We start from the raw sequence: 26,928 nt of genomic DNA on the forward strand, positions 1-26,928 counted from the left end.
AGCAGCTGGGACTTTTGACATCATGACTTATGTTCATTTAAGTACAGGGTACTACTAAAATAGGATTTTGGCAAAATTACTGACATCCTCGGCTCTCTGCTCCTTTTATTTCTAGTATATCTATAATACTTGACTTCACATCAGTTACGTAAAACTGGTTGGTAGTTTTGTTACAGAAAAACGCTGAAGAGCTGCTCCAGAAGCCTTTGCAGAGATCAGAGTGGTGTTTTGTTGCACTGCTCCACTTTCCTTTTGCCATTTGTGGGAGAAATCTGACAATCAACCGGCACAAACGGCTGATCAACAGGCAGCAAAGCTCTGGCAGCAGGTTTACCTTTGTGATGCTCATTGAAGTTAGGAGCCTTCAGAGTCCCGAGTTAGCGGAGAGCCACAAATCAATGACACTATCACACAGCAGGACTGGACAACAGCAAACTAATAGGCTTCATTTTGAGTCCAAAGGGGAGCAGGAGGAGTGTTATGATAAGATAATGAAATGTCAGTGCCCCGCTGCGTTCCCGCCACCGCTATTTCTGCTTTCCCTTCTTACTTTTGCACAACTTAATTTTGTTTGGAAACTTTGGCTCTTGTTGGAGGATGAAAAGAAAATATTTCATGGTTTCAGCTGATAGAGTTTGGGCATAGTTGCTATGGTTACGCAGCAACTGAAAGTTGTTTCCTTTCCTTTTGGGCATAAGCTTTACCACAGATTTAGTTTGCAATCAGTTTCTTCTAAATTTGATAATTGGAAATGAATATGCATTAGAAGAGTCTTGATTTTCCTCCACAAACTGCTTCCTTGTTGTTTTTTAGCCGCAAATACAGTGAGTCTGTGGCAGCTGTCCGCAAACGTGAGTTCGTGGATTTAGGAAGAAGAATGTTCGCCATTCTGGTTTCATGATTCAGCCCACAGCACACATGCAACGCATTTCTGAAAAAGATGTCAATGACAAATCCCAAGACCCAAGTCCCGATGCTACAATTGTTGTGACATGTATCTGTGCACTCGCTGTTAAAGCATAATAAGTAAAACCAAAAAACTAAAAAGCAAGAGCTGAAAATAGAGCTTAGAAAAAAGTTTAGCAGACCTGCAGTAATGTGTGGACTCCAGGTCACAGTCATGCCAGGCCACCAGAATCAGAATGGGAATGTTTCCTTGAACTAATGTCCAAAACATCAGAGTCGCAGGATTTTAGAATCAGAGCTAACAAGTATCTAATAACCATAATTCCCTCCATTGTTCTTGTAGTTTGTTGTGCTGGTCTGTCCCCTCCTTTTCTTTTCTGTGCATGTTTGCAGGCCAGAGCTTCAGAAGCTTCAGAAGCTTTGGCCTGGTCCCCCCCTCTGACCACATCAGTGTCTGCTGTTTACATCTGTTTATATAGTCATCCCTGTAGTACGTGTCTGTGTCTCCCCTCTCTCTGTTTTTCATTTTCTCTGTCTGATTTCTTCTTTCCTGCTCTGCCCAGCTGGCCTCCGGCCCCCCTTATGAGCCTGATCCTGCTCTTGGTTTCTTCCCTCCTAAAGGGGAGTTTTTCCTTGCCACTGTTTATCTAATAATTGCTCTGGGTTTATGGTCTTGGTTTCTGGAAACCGCCTAGAGACAACTTGTGTTTTAAGAGACACTATATAAAAAAAATTTGTCTCAGTCCATTTTAATTTATGCCTAGTTTACGCCCAATGAAGATGGAGGCATTTCAACATCATGTCCACATATGCACCCGTGCCTTTTGCGTGAACAGAGCTGGGATAGGCTCTTTACAGCTTCAGCGGCCTGGTGGTCGGCACCATTACCCAGCAGTGGGAAGGTCAATTCCAATCTGTGTGAGACTTGCTTGTTTTCCTGTGCTTGGAGGGTTGCATCAGGATGGACATCCAGTGTAAAAAACCCCACCAAATCTGCATTTGGGCTCTGAAGTTCCACTGTGGCAACTCCACCTTCACGTAGCCAAAACATGAATCATTATAAATCTGGGATTGGGTCCAACAGATCCAGTTGACATTAAATAAGAATAAGATGGTATAGATAATTGATGGATGGTTCACAAGTGGCTTCTTCTTTCCATGATGGATCTCTCACCTACATTAGTGGTCTACACAGCCGACTTTGTTCTTAGGAACACTTCCAGAAATCTGTCTGTCCGTGCGGTCATTTCAATGACAGAATGAAAGTGATTAATTTGGTTTCATCTGAGGGTCCAAAGATCACAACATCCATCTGTACTTCGAAGTTTTATGTCATGTGCACAGTTTTCTCCAAAAATCTCTGAATCCTATTTTAGTGGTATTTTATTTCTTCATTTCAGATGGCCTTGGGTGCTCTTCTTATGCCCAATCGTGTCACTGACCTGTTGCCAATTAATCTAATTTGTTTCTCTCCAGGTGTGTCTTCTATTAATCACATCCCTCATTATTTATACTCCTGCTTATCTTGTTCCTAACCCTGGTCCCTATTTTGTTCACGTGCATTGCTTTTCCTCCTTCGCAATTTTCTCTTTTTTCATTTTTCTTTTTTTCTTTACCTGCCTTGTCAGCTTGACTTTTTTTTTCTTGACATCGCAAGCTTGCTCAAATTAATCAACTTGCAAGCATCGCTCATCTGTTATAAATAAGCCTGTGCCTCCGGTTTCCAGCACACCCATGCGGACTAAGTAGCACTATGAAGGCAGGAAAAGGTGTTTGAAGAGCAAGTGGAAGTGTCAGATGGCTTAATGTTATTCTAAGTAAAAAGAGGGTTTCTCTGCGTTAAATGGTGGCTAAACTGAAGGTTTCTAAGGTTTCACAGAGCTCTAAAACTATTTGCGGAAATCGAGTAACATCCAAAGCTGATTCTGGCAGATTAACTGCAAACATGGGCTCAATACAAATACCAAAATCAAAACCATATTTGAGCCTAATCTGGAGTATTTTTGACACTTTTGGCTGAGGTACAGCATGAGCAAAGGATATGTGGGTCATATGTTGAAATCCAGCTCTGATGGCACTGTTGTTGGGGTTTTTACATGTTTGTTATTGAGTTTTTTTTGTCACTCTGTAACTTTTACCACCAAACATGATGTGGGCCAGGTATAAATTACCTATTAATGTTGTCAGAAGCAGGTGTAGCCCACAGGAAATGCAATGTGGGGCGCATTGGCTGTTACGTGGTTGAATTCAGGCAACCACACCTGTCCTCAGTCAGTACCACCAGTCACGGCCTAATGCGGGCCAAAAAAAACTGCAGATGCCCTGCTAGCACGTGCATGTGGGCTCCATCTGTATTAAAGGTGGGTTACCGGGACTTCCGGGTTGGCTCCGGTATGGTGCAGATGTAGGTCCCAGTAGCTCCCGTCTCTTTTCACTTATTTTATGCACTTTTGCTCTTATAGCCAAATTATTTCGATGTGATACTGTTTAATATCCACCCCTCGCTTGAAATACTCGGACACTGCCCTGCCAGAGATAAATATTTCGGGGAACGACGAAAGTGAAGAAACGGCTAACAGCTAAGCTAACAGGAAAAGATGGCGAAAGACGGCGACCAGCTCACCGTTGAACTTCTCCGTGAAGAACTCAAGCTTTCCCGTGAGGCTATCCTGAAAGATTTCAAGTCTGAAATCTCCACCCTTCGCGTGGAGCTGAGGCACGAAATTGAATCCATCCGTTCAGAGACTACAACGAGCCTCCACGGCCTGCGCCAGGAGTTGGGAGAGGAGATGAACGGGCTCCGTCAGAACCTGGCCCAGGTGACGGTCGAGCAGGCCGACATGGTGCAGAGCCTCACGGACGCCCAGGAACGCATTCAACAGCTGGAGCGCCACGACGAACAGAAAACTACTGAGCTGAAGCGTCTGAAGGAAAAGTGCTTCGACCTCGAAAGCAGGAGTCGGCGCCAGAACCTGAGGTTCGTCGGCATCCCGGAGGGGGCTGAGGGCACGTCTCCCACCAAATTCATGGCGGAGTTTATCCCAGAGGTTTTGGGTGCTGAAAACTTCCCCAGCCCGGTAATGATAGACCGCGCTCACCGCTCGCTGGCGCCGAAACCGAAAAAAGGAGCCCGACCGAGAGCTCTCATCATCCGCTTGCATTACTACGCGGAAAAGGAGAAAATAATGGGCATTGCTAAAGGCAGAGGTCCCCTCACCTACCAAGGCACCCCGGTTCACATCTACCCCGATCTGCCGGTGGAGGTGAGCAGGCTCCGGGCAACATTCAACGCGGTGAAGGCGAGGCTGCGGGAGGCGAAGATCGACTACAGCCTCTTCTACCCTGCGGTCCTGGCGGTCACTCTGAACGGCGTCCGACACACCTTCGACTCCCCGCAGGCGGCAGAGGATTTCTACCGGGCTAAGATCGCTCCACAACGGGATAAATAATCCCTCTTCCTTAGGCTGTGTTTTCTCATCGTTACCGGCGGCGGCTGGTGGGATGTAAACCGTGATAATCTGCTGCTGGATAACTTCACACAGGCGGCTTCTGGCCAGCGCGGCTGTGGATTACTTTCTTTTTTTTTTTGTTTTTTGTTTCTTCTATCTGCTTTTTTCGCCACCTAATCAACCTGCTGAAGCGGATGAGGGAGAGCGCTGTCCCGCGCCGGGAGTGCGGTAAGACTGCTGCTGCGCTGTCCTTTCAGCACCAGCGCTGGGTTCTAAGTGCGGGCTGATGCGAGGCAGACGCCGCCGCTGTTATTATTCACTGGACGCGCTGAGGACGCTGTCCCAAATGACATTTACGGCACGACCGTTTTATATATGTATATACTCCTGTTCAGCTTGGTTGTGTTCAAATACGACCGTTCTTTCTGTGATCATTTATGTCTGGGGAATATAGCTCACTTTCTTGCCGGTGCGTGACTGTAGAATATAAATGTGGTGGCTGGGGAAGGGAAAAAAAAAAAGAAAAAAAAGGGGGGTGTTGTAGAGTTAAATTTAAATTTCGGAAATGTTGTCTATTGAGTAAAGTGCAATACTTATGCATCATGCTATAGGGTGCTGAATTCAGCCAAGTTAAGCTGGATAGTATGACAGCTGAGTGCTGTAAAACAAAGTTTAGCTTGAAGCAAGTGTGGGTATTTTACACCTTTCAGTTGGGGAAAGGTGGGGGAGGGAGGGGGGTGTGTTCCAATTCTTTGTTTTTTTTGTTTTCGTGTTTTGTTAAGGCAGACCCAGTTTCGTTTTTCATATTGTGTGATGTGGCTATGCAGGCTTGTCTGGAGTTAAAATTGTATGGCTAACTCATTGAACGGGGGGGAGAGCTTGGTTCAATTTATCACCTGGAACACTAAAGGGATGAATAGCGCTGTAAAAAGAGGCAGAATTTTAACGCACCTTAAAAAATTAAAGGCAAACATAGTATTTCTTCAGGAGACCCACCTGAAAAACCAAGACCATCGCAGGCTACATAAAGGGTGGGTGGGCCAGGTATACCACTCTCACTTCCAGTTTACATCTAGAGGGGCAGCAATCTTAATAAGTAAAAACACTCCTTTTGTTTGTTCTCACTCTTTTTCTGACAAGCAGGGTAGGTATGTGGTGGTGGAGGGGAAGTTACACAACGTCCCACTTATTTTAGTTTGCATTTACGCTCCCAACTATGATGATGACAAGTTCTTTTCATCGCTATGGGCTTCAATACCTAATCTGAACTCACACTGTTTGGTGGTAGGCGGAGACTTCAATTGTGTTTTGAATTCAAATCTGGACAGATCTTCTCAAACCGTACAGCCGCTTTCCAAGTCAGCAAGGAGCATAAATTCTTTTATGAACGATTACGGTGTTGTTGATCCCTGGCGGTCCAAAAACCCTTCCTCCCGTTGCTTCTCTTTTTTTTCCTCTGTTCACCAATCGTATTCGCGAATAGACTATTTTCTCATTGATCAAAAACTTCTTTCACAGGTTAAGCAGTGTGATTATGAGGCAATAGTCATCTCTGATCATGCACCTCATTTGATGCAGTTAGCATTTCAGCATAAATCAACGCCGGCTCCCTGGCGATTTAATAATTTGATGCTGACGAACAACGCATTTGTTTCGTTCATTTCTACCGAGATAAGAGAGTTTATTTCAATTAATGACAATGGAGAAGTATCAAAGGGCACACTTTGGGAAGCTCTTAAAGCTTATATTCGTGGGCAGGTCATTTCCTACAGTAAAACCATAAATCTCTCCCGTCACCACCGTCAGTCTGAGATTAGAAAAGAAATATTAGAGATTGATCGTCAGCACTCAGTAACACCCTCTCAAGACCTCTCTAACAAGAGGATATCTCTCCAATCTGACTTTGATCTCCTCTCTGTCGATGAAACGGCTAAGCTACTATTACAAGCCAGACAAAAAGTGTATGAGCAGGGGGAAAAGGCTGGTCGCCTACTGGCTCACCAGATTCGTCAAACGGCCGCATCAAGACTTATAAAGGAAACATGTACGGCTTCTGGTGAAATTTTTACAGATCACCAGGAAATTAATAATATTTTTAAGTCTTTTTACACAACTTTGTATACCTCAGAGTCCAAAGGTGACCCGTCACTAATACATACATTTTTGAATAAACTGCAATTTCCAACAATAGAAGCAAGCCATAGGGACAACCTTAGTGAACCCTTTTCTCTTAAAGACGTGGCACATGCAATAAAAAATATGCAAAGCTCTAAGGCCCCGGGCCCGGATGGGTTTACCGCTGAGTTCTTTAAGACTTTCATTGAATTAATCTCTCCTGTGTTACTTGATGCTTTAAATGAAGCCTTTGTCACTAAAACTCTTCCCCCCACCTTCTACCAAGCATCTATATCAGTTTTACTGAAGGATGGTAAGGATCCTAGGGAACCGGGTTCATACCGGCCCATTAGCCTCTTGAACGTAGACACCAAATTGCTCGCTAAAATGCTCGCCAGCCGTTTGGAAATAATTCTCCCATCAATCATATCACCAGATCAGACCGGCTTTATTAAAAACCGTTTCTTATTTTCAAACCTCCGCCGACTCTATAATATTTTATACTCCCCTAGCACGGCCCCTCAGCGCCCAGAGGTTCTTCTCTCTCTGGATGCTCAGAAGGCCTTTGATCGTGTCGAGTGGGACTTTCTTTTTGCTGTTCTTGGGAAGTTTGGGCTTGGTGACAAATTCATAGCTTGGGTTAAGCTGCTGTATCGGTCCCCTCTTGCATCGGTGCGAACCAACTCTTTCGGATCCTCCTATTTCCCCCTGCAACGGGGTACAAGGCAGGGCTGCCCCCTGTCCCCCCTTTTGTTTGCTCTGGCCATTGAGCCTTTGGCTATCGCCCTGCGATCACTTGAGGGGTATGAGGGAGTTTATAGGGGAGGGGTGGAAAACAAAGTTTCCTTATATGCAGATGACCTGCTTTTATATGTAACGAACCCCCAAGAATCTATTCCCAATATAATGTGTGTTTTGAAAGAATATGGAGAGATTTCTGGTTACAAGCTTAACCTTTCGAAGAGTGAACTGTTCCCAATCAGTAAATCAGCCCGAAACCTTTCATACTCTCACTTGCCATTTAAAGTGACGATGGACTCATTTAAATACTTGGGGGTGGTTGTGACTAGGGATATGGTTGGTTTGTTTAAAGCTAACTTTAGGCCTCTACTTGAGCGCACTAGCAAGGACTTTGACAGGTGGTCCCATCTCCCCATCACTTTGGCAGGCAGAATTAATATTATAAAAATGAATACACTGCCAAAATTTCTGTTTCTATTTCAGACAATTCCTATACTTTTGCGGAAATCTTTTTTTGTGTCCATAGACAAAGCAATTTCTAATTTTATTTGGAGTGGGAAGAGACCCAGAATCAGAAAAGCTTATTTGCAGCGGCCGAAGCCAGGTGGGGGAATGGGACTACCCCATTTCCAATTTTATTACTGGGCATGTAATGTTCGTACTCTCTCTTTTTGGACTCACTCTGATGGGCATGCCGAAAATCCAGTTTGGATACAAATGGAACAGAACTCATGCCAGCAGACATCCCTGTCGGCCCTTGTGTTTTCACCAATGCCTCTGTCGCTTCACTATGTCACGAAGAATCCCATTGTTACACATTCTCTGAAAATATGGTCCAGTGTTAGGAAGTACTTTGGTTGGCAGAGAGGCTCTCTGCTCGCCCCTGTCTGTCCCAGCCACCTCTTCTCCCCATCCATTGCAGACCGCTCTTTTAACATTTGGAAATTGAATGGCATAAGGACTATGAAGGCCCTTTTTATAAATAAAATTTTCCCCACTTTTGAACAATTACGAATTAAATTTAATTTACCCCAATCCCATTTTTTTAGATTTCTCCAGGTACGCAATTATATTAAAGTTAATACACCTTCATTTCCCGATCTGCCTGATGAATCCACCATGGAATCTCTGTTCTCCTTCGAGCCCTCAAGAAGGGGTGCTATTTCCTTTATATACACTCACTTATCTAGTCTGCAAAACCCATCGCTGGAGTTCATAAAGTCTGCTTGGGAGGGGGATGTGGGGGTGGATTTGACATCGGAGCAGTGGGAGAAGGCCCTGGAGGGGGTGCATACAGCTTCAATCTGTGCTCGCCATGGCCTCATTCAATTTAGGGTGTTGCATCGCCTTCATTATTCTAGAGTAAGACTTTCTAAAATGTTTCCCAATGTAGATCCCACGTGTGACAGGTGTAAGGCGTCTCCTGCCTCCCTAGCACACACATTCTGGCTCTGTCCCAACCTGCACACCTATTGGAGTTCCATCTTTAAAACGCTGTCAGAGGTCTTTCAAACTGTAATTCAGCCAGATCCTCTGATAGCTATCTTTGGTATAGCGGGAGGGGAGAATGAGAATCTCTCTGGAAATAAACTCAAAATAACTAAATTTGTCACCCTATTGGCACGGAGACTGATCCTCCTGAACTGGAAGAATCCTCAGCCACCGAGCTGGACTCAGTGGCTGAGAGATGTGAGGCAGCACCTTGTGTTGGAAAAACTGAGATTTGTGTTGCGAGGCTCCCCAGATAACTTTGAGAGAACCTGGAAACCCTTTATGGATTACATTGAAACCAAGCTTTAACTCTCCCACTTTCCAGTATACATCGTGGATCAGGCCTGCAATTTGAGACTACGGTCCGATATCTACTTAAACTCTTTTAGCCCATCAAGTTGAGAAAAGCCCTGAACTGCCTGTCTGTCTGAGTCTGTATGGATTCTTTTTTTTCTTTCTTTTGAATTGAAGTGTCTTGTAAATTGTTGACTGTCTGTTATGTTTTATATGTTTAAAAGAAAAAGCCAATAAAAAGAGTTTAAAAAAAAAAAAAGGTGGGTTACCGGGTATGGAGTGGGTTTGGTCTTGAAATGGGTAAATGGTACAGGTCCCAATAAATGAAGAGACAAGTGAACTAAATGAGCATATATGAAAGTTAGTTAGCAGTTGGGTCACACCTTAAATCCAGGTGGATGTGACCCACTTAGAGTCCATGTGTGTAAAGACAGGTAGACCTATGGAACCTGCAGACAAACCATGGTGGGACCCATACGTTGCCCACATGTAAATGCTGGCTGACCAGCGTCGATAAGATAAAAAGTCCCGTACCCCGATGAAGCAGAGTGAAAGAATTGTACAAAGACGAGCGGCAGAGACCAATCTACAGTACCATCCAGAACAATGGACTGAATATTCTGAAATGGCACGGCTGCTACAAGTTCCGTCCTCACAAATGCCCCACAGGAGCAGAGATACTTATAATCCAGTGATGTTTTATGAGGGATTCATTTCTCAGGATCTCACCTCATCATTCACTGCAACATAATTTTGAGGTGAAGAATGCGATTCAGTTCATCTGAAAAATCTGTTTCATAAAAAGCATCTTGGTGTCAGATTTTGACATAACTGCATATGAACGTTGAAACTAAATAAAAACAATTTCATGTTTAAATGAACCTTGATTTGCCTTTGATACACAGCAAGAAAAACGTTTCTGCATTTACAATGACCTGAAACAGTTGAAGCAAAAGGAATTAAAATTTAAAAAAAATCTGAGGAGACAAAATCACATTTTTAAAGAAGGCTAGTGATCAAAGAAATATGAGCAGCACTTTTTTTCCTCAACATTTTCATAAGATCAAACCGGTGAGTTTGTCCGACTGGCGGCGTGTCAACTCACTTTTCCTTTTGATAATCTGGGCCCCTGAACCATGCAAACAACGCGCGGGAGGAATAAAATAATATTTGTTTATTCTGTTGTTTATTTTAATGTTCCTCTCTTCTCTTCACACTTTTAATTCTGATTATTTGCTTCTAACTGGACTTGAAACTGAACAAGTAAGAAAAACTAGTGTTTCCACTATAAGAAATTATTAACTTAATGATACTAGTAGATGGCTGAGGGGTTATCATGCTTTGGATTTGTAACGGACATATGGGTAAACCCTGCCCCTCAGACACCTGGAATACACTTTATTAAATGAGTTGGAGGCTTGGCTTTAAATTACTTTAATGCATTTAAATGAAAAATTTGAATGTGTCCCCAAAACGCATCTTTTGAGGTGGATGAAGACTCAAGGAAGAGATCTCTGAAAACATACAAAAGAGGTCAAGAGGACTCATCCAGACTAGACTGGACCAGGACAAGACTGTAAACAGACAAAAAGTGAGAATGAACTACTCAATAGTAAATACTCAATGCACCAAAAATGATTTTAAAACAGTGTCAAAGGAGAATGTATTTCTGGTCGTGAGTCAGAAGAAGTGACCAATTTTAGATGTCTTGTAAAGAGAACCATGTGAGTCATGTGACCCTGACTGTTCAATAACATCATCTGCCACAGCTTGTTATGTGTTCTTTTGACTTCTTTAACTACATCTGAACTACGCTGTGTCACATTAATGCATTATTCAAGTTGCATTTCAATGAGCTAGTCAGTAGACTGGAGGATTTCGGGCATGGTCACAAAATTACATCAGGCAGTCTTTGTCTGAAGATCAGTGTGACGGTGGTCATGCCATCTGATGATAGCCGATTTGGACCTGTTGTGGCAGATATGGCAGATATGGCTATGGTTCCTTCCTTGTGTAAGAGCCTCAAAGTCGACGTCCAGCCAAGATATAGAATTCTTAATGTGGTAAAGAAGATCTTCCAACTCCAAGGGTTCACTTACCTCGTCCCCACCATTCACTCACTCACTCATCTTCTCCCGCTTTATCCGTTACCGGGTCGCGGGGGCAGCAGCCTCAGCAGGGATGCCCAGACTTCCCTCACCCCAGACACTTCCTCCAGCTCCTCCGGGGGGAGTCCGAGGCGTTCCCAGGCCAGCCGAGAGACATAGTCTCTCCAGCGTGTCCTGGGTCTTCCCCGGGGTCTCCTCCCGGTGGGACATGCCTGGAACACCTCCCTAGGGAGGCGTCCAGGAGGCATCCGGTACAGATGCCCAAGCCACCTCAGCTGACTCCTCTCAATGTGAAGGAGCAGCGGCTCGACTCCGAGCTCCTCTCGGGTGACCGAACTCCTCACCCTATCTCTAAGGGAGCGTCCAGCCACCCTGCGGAGAAAAACTCATCTCGGCCGCTTGTATCCGCGATCTTGTCCTTTCGGTCACGACCCAAAGTTCGTGACCATAGGTGAGGGTAGGGGCGTAGATTGACCGGTAAATTGAGAGCTTCGCCTTTCGACTCAGCTCCCTCTTCACCACGACGGTCCGGTACATCGACCGCATAACTGCGGACGCTGCACCGATCGGTCTGTCAATCTCACGCTCCATTGTTCCCTCACTCGTGAACAAGATCGTCCCCACCAATACGAATTATTGAATAAAGGCAGGAGAAATCATTATTGTGTGTTTTCATCACAAACACATTCTGTTTGTCTTAAATTGTGACTTACATGAAGATCAGATCACAATTTATAGCAAATTAAAGCAGAAAACTGGCCAAGTCCAAGGTGTTCACCGATGTTTCCCTGCCACTGAACGTCAAAGGAAGGATTTCTGCTTTATTTAACTGCATCAGTTTAGGAGCCAACAGGCCCCAGTAATCTCACAGCCAAATATGTTGAGTAAAAATCATTATTTTTCCAATAAACTGCCCAAGATTTCAATAAGAGAGTGAAGATAAGAGTTTTAATTTGCTGTATTGCCACGAAACAGCTGATATCTCTTTGAAGAATTGTTTGAGAAGTTTTTCACCCTGAACTCTGAGGTGGAGGGTATCAAGTCGAAGTCCTGACGTGAACCTTCCCTTTGGAGCTTCCTCTGATAAATACGCCTGAATACTTCATTTCACCGGCGAGGCAACGACTCAAAGTGTTTGATTCAAAATGTTTCCTGAGGTGAAGACTGCTGAGCAGTGTTTGTGTGAGGCTGATCAGTGAGTTTAAAGGAGTCTGAAGAGTCTTAACCAACACGACATCAAAGTGGAACCAGAAAAGCTCACAGAAAACACGCTAAAAACACACCAGCGTGCACATATGGAGGAAAATGAAGCTGTGGAAGATATTCAAGGGTTATTTTGAAGATGAAATCATGCTTCAAGTGATGTGAAACTTCAAATAAAACGTCATCCACGGAACAGAATCACTGCTGTCTGCGGCTGGAAATGTAAATGATGTGTGAATACCCTTTGGTGTACAATCTTGAAGACTTTGAATATATACAGTATATTATATACAGTATGTCTTTAAAAGATGTGGAGAATCTGTAGGAATCAGAAATGATGTTGTGATCCTTCGGGACTCCGGGTACCAGTGTGCACTGATCCTAAAAGCAAAATCACATTCTAGGTCAGGAACGTTTCCATACGGGAGACAAAGATCACAGTCAGCCGTGTCATCCACAGACACAGTTTAAAGCTCTGTCAGTCAAAGCCATCTGTGGACATGATCTAGAAAACACTGCCAGCTTCTCTGGAGCAAAGCTCGTTTAAAAATGAATTCAGAAAGTCAAAGTCGGACCTGTGGACAGACAAACTGAAATATGAAATCTGTACTATAAAATTTATTATGGACTGCATCCTGGACTAAGTCAGAGGAGAATTAGAGGAAAAACCTGACTTGTCATCAGTTCAGCTGAAAATCCTGCATCGCTGGTGGAACGGGGGGCCATCAGAGTGGATGGAGTGGGCCACATCTGGGAAGGAAAATCAAAAGCTGAAAATGGTGTATACAGTTTTCAGGTGAACATATGTGCCTATCCAGACAGTGTCTCTTTCAGGGAAGATGTTGCAACTTTCAGCAAGACAATGCTAAAGCACATGCTGCATTCATAGCAAAAGCATGGATTAACAGAAGGTTCTGGGTGCTGAACTGGCCTGCCTGCAGTCCGGACTGTTCACCAGCTGAAGGCACATACAGAAACAGAACTTTCTACAAAAGGAGATCCAAGGCTAGTGAGCGGCTCTAATCCCATATCAGCCAAGAATGGAAACTTTTTTATTCTTGACACTGTTACAAAACACACTTACAGGACCTGAGATGACTCCTGCAGTGATGCAGCAGGTGGCAGATGTTTATTCATTTTCAACTTTTCACAGGAACTGAGTGATGAACATAATGTTTTCTTGATTTTTCTTATCGTGTCAAGTTTTATGACATAACAACCTCATTCTGTTCTGTTGATGGTCCCGACTAAGTTATTTGAATGTCATTACAATGAATATCCTTCACATTGTGACACTGTAACTATGGATCCAGGTTGATAAAGTGTTTTGATCAGAGTTAACGATGCAGCTCAAATATTTTCAAAAGCTTGAAGGGTTGAGTAGTAGGTTGTGCATCTAAGATTTGCAACAATGACATGCCGTTTCCACCCTCTCCCATCTAACCTCCATCATCACACCCTCAGAACACATCATTAACTGAGTTCCTCTGTAATTTTGTAACGCTTTGCTTCCCCCCCAGTGAGCTGTTCATGTGTGATTCTCGACATGATGACGGGAAGAGGCAGGTATGCCGAAGACGCTCTGATTCATCCCTAACTGGCATCACAAGAAACAGCTCACTGATGTAGACTGATTCAATAAACTCACTTCTGGGGACGGCACACATTACTAGAACACTCCAGAGTATTGATCCCTCTCTGAACTTAGAGTTAAAGATGCTGTCGGGTAAAATAATGGGGTTTAAGTTCCTCAGATTCCAAGTGATTTCTGCATGTGTGAGTGTTCATGGTGGAGAAGTTGATGTGTATGTGCTGTACCTCCAGTAAAAACTACGTCCACGGGACGCGTGAACACACGAACGTGCAGCTGCAGTTATGCAATCACACAGCACAGGCTGATCAGCTGACTGCAATCCAAGAGGGAACAGGGGTTTCCTCATGTCCTGTTATGCTAATGAACCCACCGGTGGTACCTCAGAGACGTACCGGATGATCCACAGCTACTGTCTGTGGGAATGTGTGAACGGCATCTAAAGATCAGTGCTTTGAACCGGAGCACGGAGGCCAACAAAGCTGAGCCAGTTCCTAGGAGCCATTATGGTTTGTTTTGACAGTGTTTGGATTACATGGGCACAGGAGGGGACTAGTTGTTATAAAAAAAGGTGCTCACTGAGTGGTGCTTAGGGTGGTCGAGGGAGGAGAGTCTGGGTCGCCGTAATCTTTGTTGACCTCACACACCTTCTAACTGAATGTGGCAGCTGGTTTGACCCACATGCGTACACATTTGTGCATCTGCTACTGAAGCTGCTGTTGTAATTTTATCTTTATCTATGGTAAACATCACCTACCATCATCTGGATTCAGCATGCATCAGAAGTACAGCACGTCGTATATAGTAAATGGACAAGACCCCTTCTGCACCTCCCTCCCACTTCAGGTGGACCTTGGAAGTCGCTACTATTTCTAAACCTCTGTGGAGACAAGTGGAACAAAATCCCCAAAACGTATGCAGAAAGATCTTAAATAAAAGATGAAAAACAGAAACTACACAGATTTCTGAACATCCAAACATTCTGGCAGGTTCCACTTATACGATTTATCTTGTTGCAAGCAATTTAATGCATCGGTTCATTATTCAGTGATCTTCTTGGGATAAAAAACGTTCTTAGCTGGTTTTTCCTTGCTTGAACTGGCCTATGAGTAAGCCCTGCCACTGAAACATTGACTCATTCATGAGTCAATGAGTGTGGAGTATCAGCTCCACAGGGACCAGATCTCAGACATCTTAAACTTCCAGCTCCACAGATCTGTTTTATGGAGTTTATGAGATAAATATAGAAAAAAAAAAACTTATCTGCGGTACTTGAAATATTCTGTCAAATTCTTCGATGAAAACAACTCACTCACTCACTCACTCACTCATCTTCTCCCGCTTTTCCGTTACCGGGTCGCGGGGGCAGCAGCCTCAGCAGGGATGCCCAGACTTCCCTCACCCCAGACACTTCCTCCAGCTCCTCCGGGGGGAGTCCGAGGCGTTCCCAGGCCAGCCGAGAGACGTAGTCTCTCCAGCGTGTCCTGGGTCTTCCCCGGGGTCTCCTCCCGGTGGGACATGCCTGGAACACCTCCCTAGGGAGGCGTCCAGGAGGCATCCGGTACAGATGCCCAAGCCACCTCAGCTGACTCCTCTCAATGTGGAGGAGTAGCGGCTCGACTCCGAGCTCCTCCCGGGTGACCGAACTCCTCACCCTATCTCTAAGGGAGCGTCCAGCCACCCTGCGGAGGAAACTCATCTCGGCCGCTTGTATCCGCGATCTTGTCCTTTCGGTCACTACCCAAAGTTCATGACCATAGGTGAGGGTAGGGGCGTAGATTGACCGGTAAATCGAGAGCTTCGCCTTTCGACTCAGCTCCCTCTTTACCACGACGGTCCAGTACATCGACCGCATTACTGCGGACGCTGCACCGATCCGCCTGTCAATCTCACGCTCCATTGTTCCCTCACTCGTGAACAAGATCCCGAGATACTTGAACTCCTCCACCTGAGGCAGGACCTCTCCACCATGAAACGATGAAAACAAAACAGAGTAAAATGCTTTGGGTTAAACTGCCAACTTAGCGTCCACAGGATCAACATGAATGTCTAGATCTCTGAATACATCTGTGAATCAAAGCAACAATGATTTTACCGCTACTTTTAACATTACTGACTAACTTAATTAATTGCAATCATTATGTTGTAATACAGACTCTGTTCTGGACAAGTTAGTTTTCTGCTACATTTAGCTAACATTAATCTTCTCCAGTGTCCCGAGTTAATCTCAGTGGTAACTCAACAACATATCCAGAGTCCAGGTACACATTTTTAGAACCCCAGGCTGTCTTTTTTTTTTTTTTTTTTTTTTTTTTATTTATTTATTTTTTTTTTTTTTTACCTTGTCTGCACACATATTATTGATTGATACCATGACGGTAGAAACCAAAAGTGTATATATGTGCATTATTACTATATGTAATATATACATATATATACGCACACATATGCGTACACATACATAAATATACACATACAAACCCAGTGTTTTTTTTTTTGGGGGGGGGGGGGAGGGGGTGGGGGGGGGTGACGACATCCACTGCCAATCCAGGAAGCAGGAACACACGGAGACACACGTCAAGCACTGGAGATCTGCAACAAAAAACCACAAACAAAGCACGAAACCGGCACGGAGCCATCCAAAACACGAACAGCAATCGACCTAAATCTTGAGATCTGATCGCAGTCTGAGCTAAGCTATCGCTACCGCTACCTAAACCCAAAAACTAGAGAGCCAGCATGCAGGTGAACAAGCCAGTGTGTATGTCTATGTGTGTGTGTGTGTATGTATATGATCATGCATGTGTGTGTGTGTGTGTGTGTGTATGCATGTGACTAAATGACTATATGTGTGTATGTGTGTGTGTGTGTGTGTGTGTGTGTGTGTGTGTGTGTGTGTGTGTGTGTGTGTGTGTAATAAACCAAACAAAGCTCCACCTGAAGTGTATCTATAGTGGGGGAGGGGGGGGAGCAACCCCGCCACCCGCGAGACCAGAGGCCGACAAGGAAGAGCCCGGAACCCAGGCCACCGGCAACCCCACAGAGGGGAGAAGTAGGAGGGAGGCAACCCACCGCCTGCGAGGCCCCCCCCCCCACCCGGCGGCGGCCGAGGGGGCCCGCGGGCGGGGCCCCCACGGCGCGGAAAGAAGCAGCCAGGGATCCCGCGGCAGCGGACCGCGACCCAGGCAATCCCCGGCCACCCGGTCCGGGCCGGACACGCGGCCAGGAGGCCCTCACCCTTCAGGCCAACGACCCCCACCCGGCAGGGGGCCAGCCTGCCCGGAGAGACAGAGCCGCCCCGGCCGCCGACGCGGGCAGGCGCACCCGTCCCCCACGAAAGTGGCCCTCCAAGACCAGAGGGGCGCCCCGCCGTAGAGGCAGCGGGGGGGACCGGAGACGGGCCCGGAGAGAGGGAACCCCCCAACAAGGCGACACCCGCGCAGGCCCGACAACGGAGGGCCCCAGACCCAGGCATCCCATTCATTCATCAATTCACCTATCCGATACCTATACTAATAATAATATAATATACTATACATAATAATAATAATAATACTAATAATAATACTAATAATAATAATAATAATAATAATAATAACCATCTTTGTATAATATAATATTGATAAATTATTAAGTTTTTGATGTCCTGCCAATGGAGGCTCAAATCCTCCATGGCAGGACCCTTCCATACCGCATTCTCACCGACACAGACATACAATCACGCACCGTTTCCCCCTCCCCGGGGGGGTCCAGCACCGCCAGAAGGCACCCCAGGCTGCACGGCGGGCCCCGCCAGGCCCGGGTAACCCGACCCACCCGTCCCAGGCCCAGGCCGGTGAGGGAACGCGGGTGATGTGGGACCCCCTCCCGCCCCTTGTGTTGAGTGCATGTGATTAATGCCATAAAAACAGGGAGGAGGGAGGGCCAAGTACCGATTGACACCGACCCCCCCCCCCCTCCCGAACTACGTGTCCTTGTCAAGTGTATTTATAAAGTGTTGAATGTGCAGTGTCTATTTTGCTGTTAAAACTGTGAGGCGGGGAGTGCCAGGCCCCGCGGGACAGTGCCCCCCACGACCCGGACTCCCCGCCTTTCGCCTATGTGCGTATGAATCGTGTAGGGGGGGCAAGAGGGGGAGCGGAGGCCGAAGCCAGGAAGCAGGACCAGCAAAGCCGGCCCTGATAAGACACCCGCGTCCCCCCACCGGCCGTCCAGTAGACGGGGGCCGGCCCCCCGAGCCGGGCAAGGGCCCCACCGCACCTCCAAGGGCGCCCCCGGCGCCGCCGGAGCCCCCAGACGGAGGGGGAAACGGTCCAACATCCTCCCATTCATACTGACAACATAAGACATAGATACCTGGGAATGGTGCCACCCCGCCGCCGCGCCCGCCCGTGCACCCCCCAGTCAGGGGAGGCCCGCTCCCCGGACCCGGCCCCACCCCCCCCCCCCGAGGCCACCCCGGCGGACACCCCAAGGGTCCCGGAGTCCCCACATCCGCAGGGGCACTTGGCCCCCGCCCAGCGACGGAGGACCAAGGCAGCAATGCCCCCCCAGCGCAGACAGCCACCCCCCACCCAGGCAGGGCCGGGCCCTCCGGGTGGGACCCCCACGTCCACGGCCCCGCCCCCCCCGGGAGGCCCGGAGACGCCCCAGCCACAGCCCCCCGCCCGAGCCCTCCCCAGCCACCCCCCCCCACCGCCATGAGGTAACCCCCCCCACAGGCCCCCAAGGCCCCCACCGGCTAGGGACGGGGCCCCGCGGCCCCCCCCACCGCCCCCCAGGGGCCACCAGAGGCCCGCGCCCCAGACCCCCCAAGCCGACCCCCAACCCCAAGGGCTACGAGATCACCACCCCCCCGCCCCCACTAGGTAACGAAGCCAATAAACGGGGACCACAGAGAGTGCAATTCAGCCGAATGTTGTTCAGTGGAGGCAGACATTATCTCACTACTAATATGATCTGATAAAAGATTCCTAAAATGGTTGATACATAAACTGGATTTTTGTTTCCAATTTACTAGAATGGTTTTCTTTGCGATACATAAGGCAGTGAGAACCCGGTGTGTCCAATTAGGATCTATTTGAGTGTCTCCCAGGTGACCTAATATACATACCGTGGGGCACACTGGGATTCTGTGGTTGATCCATGTGGATAAATCCTCACAAATCTCCTTCTAGAACCTCTGTACCGGTGTACAGAACCATAAAGCATGCATATAATTATCTGGGGTGTTCTCTGTGCACTGTGAACAGATATTAGAGGTGACAAAGCCCATCTGGAACATCCTTTGTCCAGTATAATGTATTGTATGAAGAACTTTGTACTGTATAAGTTGTAGGTTTGGGTTTTTAGTCATAGTAAACGTATTTAAGCATATTTGTGACCAAGAAAACTGGTCGGTATTAAGAGAGAGATCCGCCTCCCACTTAGAGATCGGGAGAGAGACTGAATCGTCCAGTTTAGACACTAACCTGTAGAGTTTTGATAACAACTTTAAAGTGCTTAGATTCAATAAATCTATTATCTTAGCGGGAAGTTGTAAATCTAATTGGCTAATTTTGTATGTTTTATTTATTATTGCCTTAAGTTGTTGATACTCTAAAAATGTATTCCTGCTAACTCCGTATTGAACAATAAGTGTATTGAAAGGTACAAACTGTCCTCCTACAATTACGTGCTGTAAGTACCGTATTCCTTGATCTCTCCATTGAACGAAGTTAACCATCTTTTTATCATTTTCACGATGTCTGGGTTGTTCCATATGGGTGTACGGTCACATGGAAAAAGTGAAATTTTAGCTATTTTAAGAAATTCCCACCAAGCTGATAAAGTTGTGCTAATATTAATGCTTTTGAAACATTGATGACGTTTGATACTTTGACTAATAAATGGTAACTCTGAGATTTCTAGTTCATTACAAAACACTTGCTCTGAGTCCAGCCATTGACTATCTAAAGGATGATCTTTTGACCATTTTACAATATACTGTAACTTACTGGCTATGAAGTAATACTGAAAATTAGGTAATTCTAAACCTCCATATTCTTTGGATTTTTGCAATGTCTTTAAACTAATACGTGGAGTTTTATTTTTCCACAGAAATTTTGATACATATGAGTCCAACGATTTAAACCAGGAAAGAGGGGGTTTGCATGGTATCATTGAGAAAAAATAATTTACTTTTGGTAAAACCATCATTTTAATGGTGGCTATTCTACCCATGAGCGAAATGGGGAGAGAGCTCCATCTGGAAAGATCATCTTCTATTTTCTTTATAAGCTGAACATGATTTAATTTTATTAACTCTGACAGCCTAGGGGAGATGTTTATGCCTAAATATCTAATGTTCCCTGATTGTAATTGAGTATTTGTTATATTCCTAAAATTGCAGTTAACACACAAAACAGTGGATTTAGACCAATTAATAGAATAATCAGACAGAGATGAAAATCCCTCTATAAGTGCAATTGTCTGTGATAGTGAAGATCGTGAGTTCTGGAGGAAGAGGAGTACGTCATCCGCATAAAGACTTATTTTGTGCTCTAATATTTTACATTGTATACCTTTAATATTTTGATTTTGTCTAATAGCTGCTGCTAAAGGTTCAATAAATATTGCAAATAATGAGGGAGAGAGAGGGCAACCCTGTATAGTGCCTCTTTGCAAGGTAAAACTTGTAGAGATTTGATCATTTGTCCTTACACGTGCCTTGGGAGAGCTGTATAATATTTGTATCCAGTCAATGAAAGATTCGCCAAATCCAAATTTATGCAAAGTTGCCAATAGAAACTTCCATTTTACCTTATCAAATGCTTTTTCCGCGTCTAAGGATATAATAGTAGTCTCCTGTTTATTGATACTCGAATAGTCTATAATATTTAATAATCTGCGAATATTAGTAGACGAATGTCTACCTTTAATGAAGCCTGTTTGATCCGGATGTATAATAGAAGGGGTGACTCTTTTCAGACGTTCAGTAATGGCCTTGCTAATTATTTTAAGGTCTACATTTATCAATGAAATTGGGCGGTAGCTCGATGGGAGCAAGGGATCCTTATCCGGTTTTAATAAAAGACTAATATTAGCAGAGTTCATATTTAAGGGTAAGCTTTTATTCTCCCTAGCATTTAGAATCATTCTATAAAATGTTGGTGCTAATATGCTCCAGAATTCCTTGTAAAATTCAGCTGGGAAACCATCTGGGCCCGGAGCTTTATTATTGGGCATATGTTGAAGAGCTTCATGGAGTTCTCCTATTGAGAGCGGTGAGTCTAAATTCGTAACCTGTTCCTGATGTAACTTCGGCAGATTAATGTCTCCAAGAAACTCATTAATGGATTGATCAGATGGTTCAATTTGTGACGAGTATAATTTATAGTAAAAGTCTCTAAAGACTGAATTTATTAAACAGGGGTCATGTGTAACTCCCCCTGACTGGTCCTTAATGGATGTTATGGTTGTTTTTTCTTTGTTTATTTTTAATTGATTGGCTAAGTATTTTCCCGATCTGTTAGCATGTGCAAAATTTTCCAGGCGAAGCCTTTGTACTAGAAACTGTGTTTTTGCGTCAATTATTTTATTTAATTCTATTTTAGTTTTCCTTATTCTGTTAAGGATACGTTCGTCTGCAGAGGTCTGGAAGGCCTCCTCTAGCGTCTTTATTTCACATTCTAATTCTTTTGTTTTTAAGTTGTCTTTTTTTTTCTTATTTGAAGAAAAGGAAATTATTTTGCCTCGCATTACTGCTTTTCCTGCTTCCCATAGAACGCTCGCTGATATTTCCGGCTGGTCGTTATTTTGTAAAAATATATCCCATTCTTTCTTAAAAAAATTAATAAAGTCGGGGTCTTTGAGCAATGATGTATTAAATCTCCAAACTTTGGAGGATGATACGCTCCCCCTCTTCCCCAGAGTGAAAGAAACAGGTGCGTGATCGCTAATAATGATTGGGTGAATTTGTGATTCTGAGATATCTCTCATCAGAGAGCTACTGACTAAAAAATAATCTAACCTAGAATATGAGTGATGAACGGCTGAGAAAAAAGTGTAGTTCCTAAGGGTTGGGTGTAGAGAGCGCCATGTATCGCAAAGACCCAGATCATTCATGTATTGCTTAACAATACTTGCTGACTGCCAACTCCTGTGTCCGCCTGCATTACTGAGCCTGTCCACTCCAGGGTCCAGAACCATGTTGAAGTCTCCTCCGATGATGACTGTGTTGTCTAGGTGAGCAGAAAGTGAGGTGAAAAAAGAGTGAAAAAACGAGGAGTCATCAACATTTGGACCATATACATTAGAAATACATAAATTCAAGCTTTGAATTTGCAAGACTAAAATTAAATATCTACCCTCTGAGTCAATGTGAGTGTCCTTTACGGTGAAATTTACTCTTTTATTAATGAGAATTGCTACCCCTCTTTGTCTGGAGTTGTAACAGGCGGAGAAAACATGCGGAAATTGTGCCGTGGCCAATGCATCTACCGAAGCTTTAACTAAATGAGTTTCTTGCAGTAGGACAATGTCTGCCTGCAGAGTTTGTATCTGGTTAAGAAGTTTTAATCTCTTTGCCGTGTTCCCGGCTCCGTTTACGTTCCAGGTGACAAACTTTAATTAATCCAATCATTGAAAGTAACATTATATGTAAGTGGTAATGTTGCATGAAAAGCTGTTGTATGTGTGTGTGCCATGTTATTCTAGATGTGTGAAATGTGTGTTTGTACCAATTTACCAAACCGAGAAAGAAAGTGCAGCAGAGTGGGACATAGAGGGAAAAAAGAAAAAAAAAGGGGAAAGGGAGTGAGGTGGGGGGGAGGGAGATAATTCTAAACATGATAGAAAAAAAAATAGAGAAAATAAAAAAAAGAGAGAGAAAGGCAATCACCAGTGTGAGCCTATAACTTACCGAGACTAGCAGAGCAAGAATTATTAATACATTAATATATACCGAGAATATTTTATGAAACTATATCTAATCTAATCACCAAGTGTTTATGTAACTATATCTAACCTAATCACCAGTTAGTAAGAAAGAAAGAGAGGAAAAGAAAGTAAATTTTGTACTCATCCTTTTTAGAAGAGCCAGGGCGTGATGTTGGAGCCGCGGTACAGTTGTCCGTTCACGTACAGCTTGTCTACGGTGATGACAGCACGAGATCCCTCCGTCATGAACCTCCTCCGGACCGGGAAGAGGACTCGGCGACGGTCCAGGATCTCCCGGGGGAACTGGTCGTTCACGGAGAACGGCAATCCGCGTAGCTGTGGCCCCCGTCTTCTCACAAGCTCTTTGTCTTTATAGTGTTCGAATTTAGCAACAATGGGCCTGGGTCTCTGGGCTTCGGGTCTTCTTCCTCCTAGGCGATGGACGCGGTGAAACGTGATGGAGTTCGCTAGGTCTTCTGGAAGCTTCAGGTGGTTCCGGATGAAATCCTGGACGGATTGTTCAGGATCTTCATCAGGTTTCTCCGGGATCCCCGACCAAGTTGTCCCTCATGGAACGAGCTTGAAGGTCTAAAACGGCCTCCTTTAAAGATTTATTTTCAATTTGGAGTCGGCTAAAACCCTCTGACATGGATTTCATCGACTTCTTCAGATTGGTGTTTTCAGCCATCAATTTTTCCACCTGCTGGTTACCGTATTCCACAGCTTCTCTTAATGACTGGAATTCCTTGTGCAGGACTTCCCCAGGGATAAACGGGAGTCATGGGAGGCCAAGCGGGTGTCAATGGACCTCAGAATGTCCTCGGTGGTATTTCCTGGAGGAGAGATTGCTCCAGGGGAATCCTCAGGACGGCAACGCTTCGGCGTGGAGGAAGCGCCGGAGGACGCGCCCCCAGACTTCTTCACCATGACAAATCTCTCAAAATACTCGTCTATAGATGCGTCTAAAGATTCGCTTTGCTCCAGGTTGGGTTCGGAATTATATAATCTAACTATAAACTACCCTTTCGTTATTGTAAACTGAGAATATAATCGTTTTTAAAGCATTTATTGAAAACGAAAGTATTACCTCGCCATGTTGAATTCTGCTGCCTCGTTCTCGCGATACTACCACATCTCGTGGTGCGTTCGCTGCTGCTATTTGTGTTTTCAAGCAAGACTGTACCTTCCCCTTGCCCCAGGCTGTCTTAAAGAAGTAGAAGCATGACCATTTATCCACCGTTCGTATGAGATTGCCCACCCTTCAGGTGAAGTCCCAACTGAACGTAAACTCATGACGTCAGCTCTACATCCATATTTCAGCTCCATCTGCCTCTCTGAACAGAAGATCTCAGCTGCTGTTTTCCTCTCAGCTCCACAACTTCAAATATCATTGTTCAACATCTGACATCCTTTTAAGAGTCAATAACACATTTTCCCTCACTTGTTAATCATAACAGTCTGATTTGAAACCGCTTTCAGTCCCACCTCAGCCTCGGTATTCATTTAAGCTTTTAAGATTTACAGTCAGACTTCCAGCAGCAGACAGCCTGTCCGGTCATGATTTACATCTCACTGGTCAGAGGCACATCAACCCCAAAATGATCGAAATTAGACCTCAAGAAAGATTGAATCTGTAAGTCCTGTAAAACTGTGCTCAAGATAGATGACTGTCACCCAACACACAGCCCGTGGGCAGCAGACAGAGCCACACAAAAAAGGCATGAACGGAGATGAGAAAGCACAAAATCCATCAGCAGCTTCCCACACAGAGAGACCAGCGCTGGAATAAAATTAATCTGACTGAAGCCCAAAATAAAGTGCCTCAAAAGCTACGACAGCTAGCAATAATATTTCACAGAGGACCTGAGAATGAAAGCCAGCCTTTCAGTTCGGAAACTGGTGTCTAATAGCTTCATGTCAGTCTTTTACAGGCTGCAGAGAAACAGTGAGGCCTGAATTCCCCCATCAACTTTGGACAATACATCGTTTCATATCTTTGTTCAAATTAAGAGGCTTTCAGAGCGTATATTGAGTATCTTCAGGGTTAATATCTTCAGCAGTGACGTGTGAGTGTGGACATTGTAGGTTCTGTTATGCCCTGTCTAGGTGTGTCCAAGACACAACATGAATGAGCCCATCTTCCCCAAGTCCCAAGCAGCCATGGAGACCAATATTTTGAATATAAAGAAGGTGGATTTATTTACAGGAATTGAATAAATGAAATAGAGCTTGATCTGGCTTTAGGGTGGACCAAGGCCAACATAACAAAACAAAGCAGATCTAACTAGGGAGGAATCAATCTAACCTAACTAAACATAAAGGAACCAAACAACAACAACTTACCTCCCTGGCTAACATAAACATGAAAAAACAAGGCTGACCAAAATGGCAGTCCACCCTTAATTAGCTCTTACAAAAGATAATGAGATTACTACTAAGAGCGGGATCTGAAGTGTTGCCGGTTGGGAGAGGAAGGAGAAGGGGGTGCCCCTTCTGCCCGGGGCGGCGCCATCCAGGCCGTTTATAAAGTGGTTAAGAGCCAATCACCAGCCGAGCTGGAAGCCAATCCCCCAATCACCTCCTGGTCCTCGCACACACTTATTAACATATATACAGAAGTGAAAAGACACACCTGACACGGATGACTGGTCTAAAAAACACAAACATATTGTAATGTCCCTCATTGACTGACACGGAGGCGTTAGCCAAGTTAACGTCGGTTTATTGTGGGTTTTACACAGGTTACTGACGGCCGTAACCTACGTCAAAAACAAACCTAAACTGCGCACAGCACAACAGCAACACAGCGACCGTTACACCCCTTAACTACCGGAACAGTCAAACTTCCCCCAGCCCCGAGGCGTTCACTGACGCTCTGGGAAAAACAACACTCAATTAAACTCAACAGAACAGACAGCAACATTAACAGTTCGTTACATTACCCCCCCTTCTCAAAGTCCCTCGTCCCCGAGGGGACAAACAAAGTCTCTCAAATGTCTAGGCGGTCTGCGGTTTCTACGGGGCCGCCCCCGACCTGGAGAAGGGAAAACGGAAGACAGGTTAGTGTTTGAGGCAGGCACAGGGTCAAGGGGCAACAGTCCATTCTGGGGCAGGGTGGACGGGGTACTCAAGTCTGTAGGGGGCCCCTGGGATGGGGTCAGCACAACGGTAGGGGATCCACCTGCTCCAGGACCCGGCTCTGACACGGCGGCCGTCCCCCGGTAGGGTGCCAGCCTATCCCGATGTAGAGCAACTTTTCTTCCCCTAGGTGGCAGCTGGACTCTGTAGACGACTTCCCCCATTCTCTCTAGGACTTTGCAAGGTCCCAACCAGTCACTGTCCAACTTTGGGCACTTGCCTTTTTTTCTTTGCGGGTTGAACACCCAGACCAACTCCCCGGCTGCGAAATGCCGGCCCTTGGTCTGCAGGTCATAGTTCCTTTTTTGTTTCACCCCTGCGCTCCGCAGCTGGGCCCTGGCAAAGTCATGGGCGGACTCCAAGCGGTCCTGAAGTTTCCTGGCATAATCGGGTCCCGGGGGATCAGCAGGGGAGTCGGGTGGCTTGCCCACCATCAATGGCGGCAATAATCTTCCACGTCCCGTCTATGTTGGCCCCAGTAAAACCCCTGACGGAGGCGGCGGAGTGTCTTACCGACCCCGAAGTGGCCGGATCCTGGACCTCCGTGCACCGCCTGGAGCACCACCCCCCGTAGGAACTTTGGCACCACCACCTGCCACCGTGTCTCTCCTGTGGCTGGTTCCTTCCACCCCCTTTGGAGTACCCCTCCATGCAGCCGCAGGGCTTCAAACATCGACCGGAGTCCCTTTGTGGCACGAGAGCACATGCCGACCTCTTGCCATGAGGGTCTGTGTTGTGTTGCCACCCATGTAAGCACTGGTCTGATGTCGCTGTCCTCCTCCTGCTTGTGTCCCCACTCAGCTGTTTCTACAGTTATCAGTCCCCGCTCAGACGACAGCCCCTCTGGCCCCCCCGCTGCGCATATGACCTCGGTTTGTAGCCGCCCGTCCTCCCGGATCTCCCTTTTCTCGCAGTAGTGGTAGCCATCGGCGATGCAGGGCCGGCGAGAAAGCGCGTCCGCGTTTCCATGCTG

The sequence above is a fragment of the Cololabis saira genome, chromosome 2 (assembly GCF_033807715.1).
Source record: "Cololabis saira isolate AMF1-May2022 chromosome 2, fColSai1.1, whole genome shotgun sequence".
NCBI classification, from domain to species: Eukaryota; Metazoa; Chordata; class Actinopteri; order Beloniformes; family Belonidae; genus Cololabis; species Cololabis saira.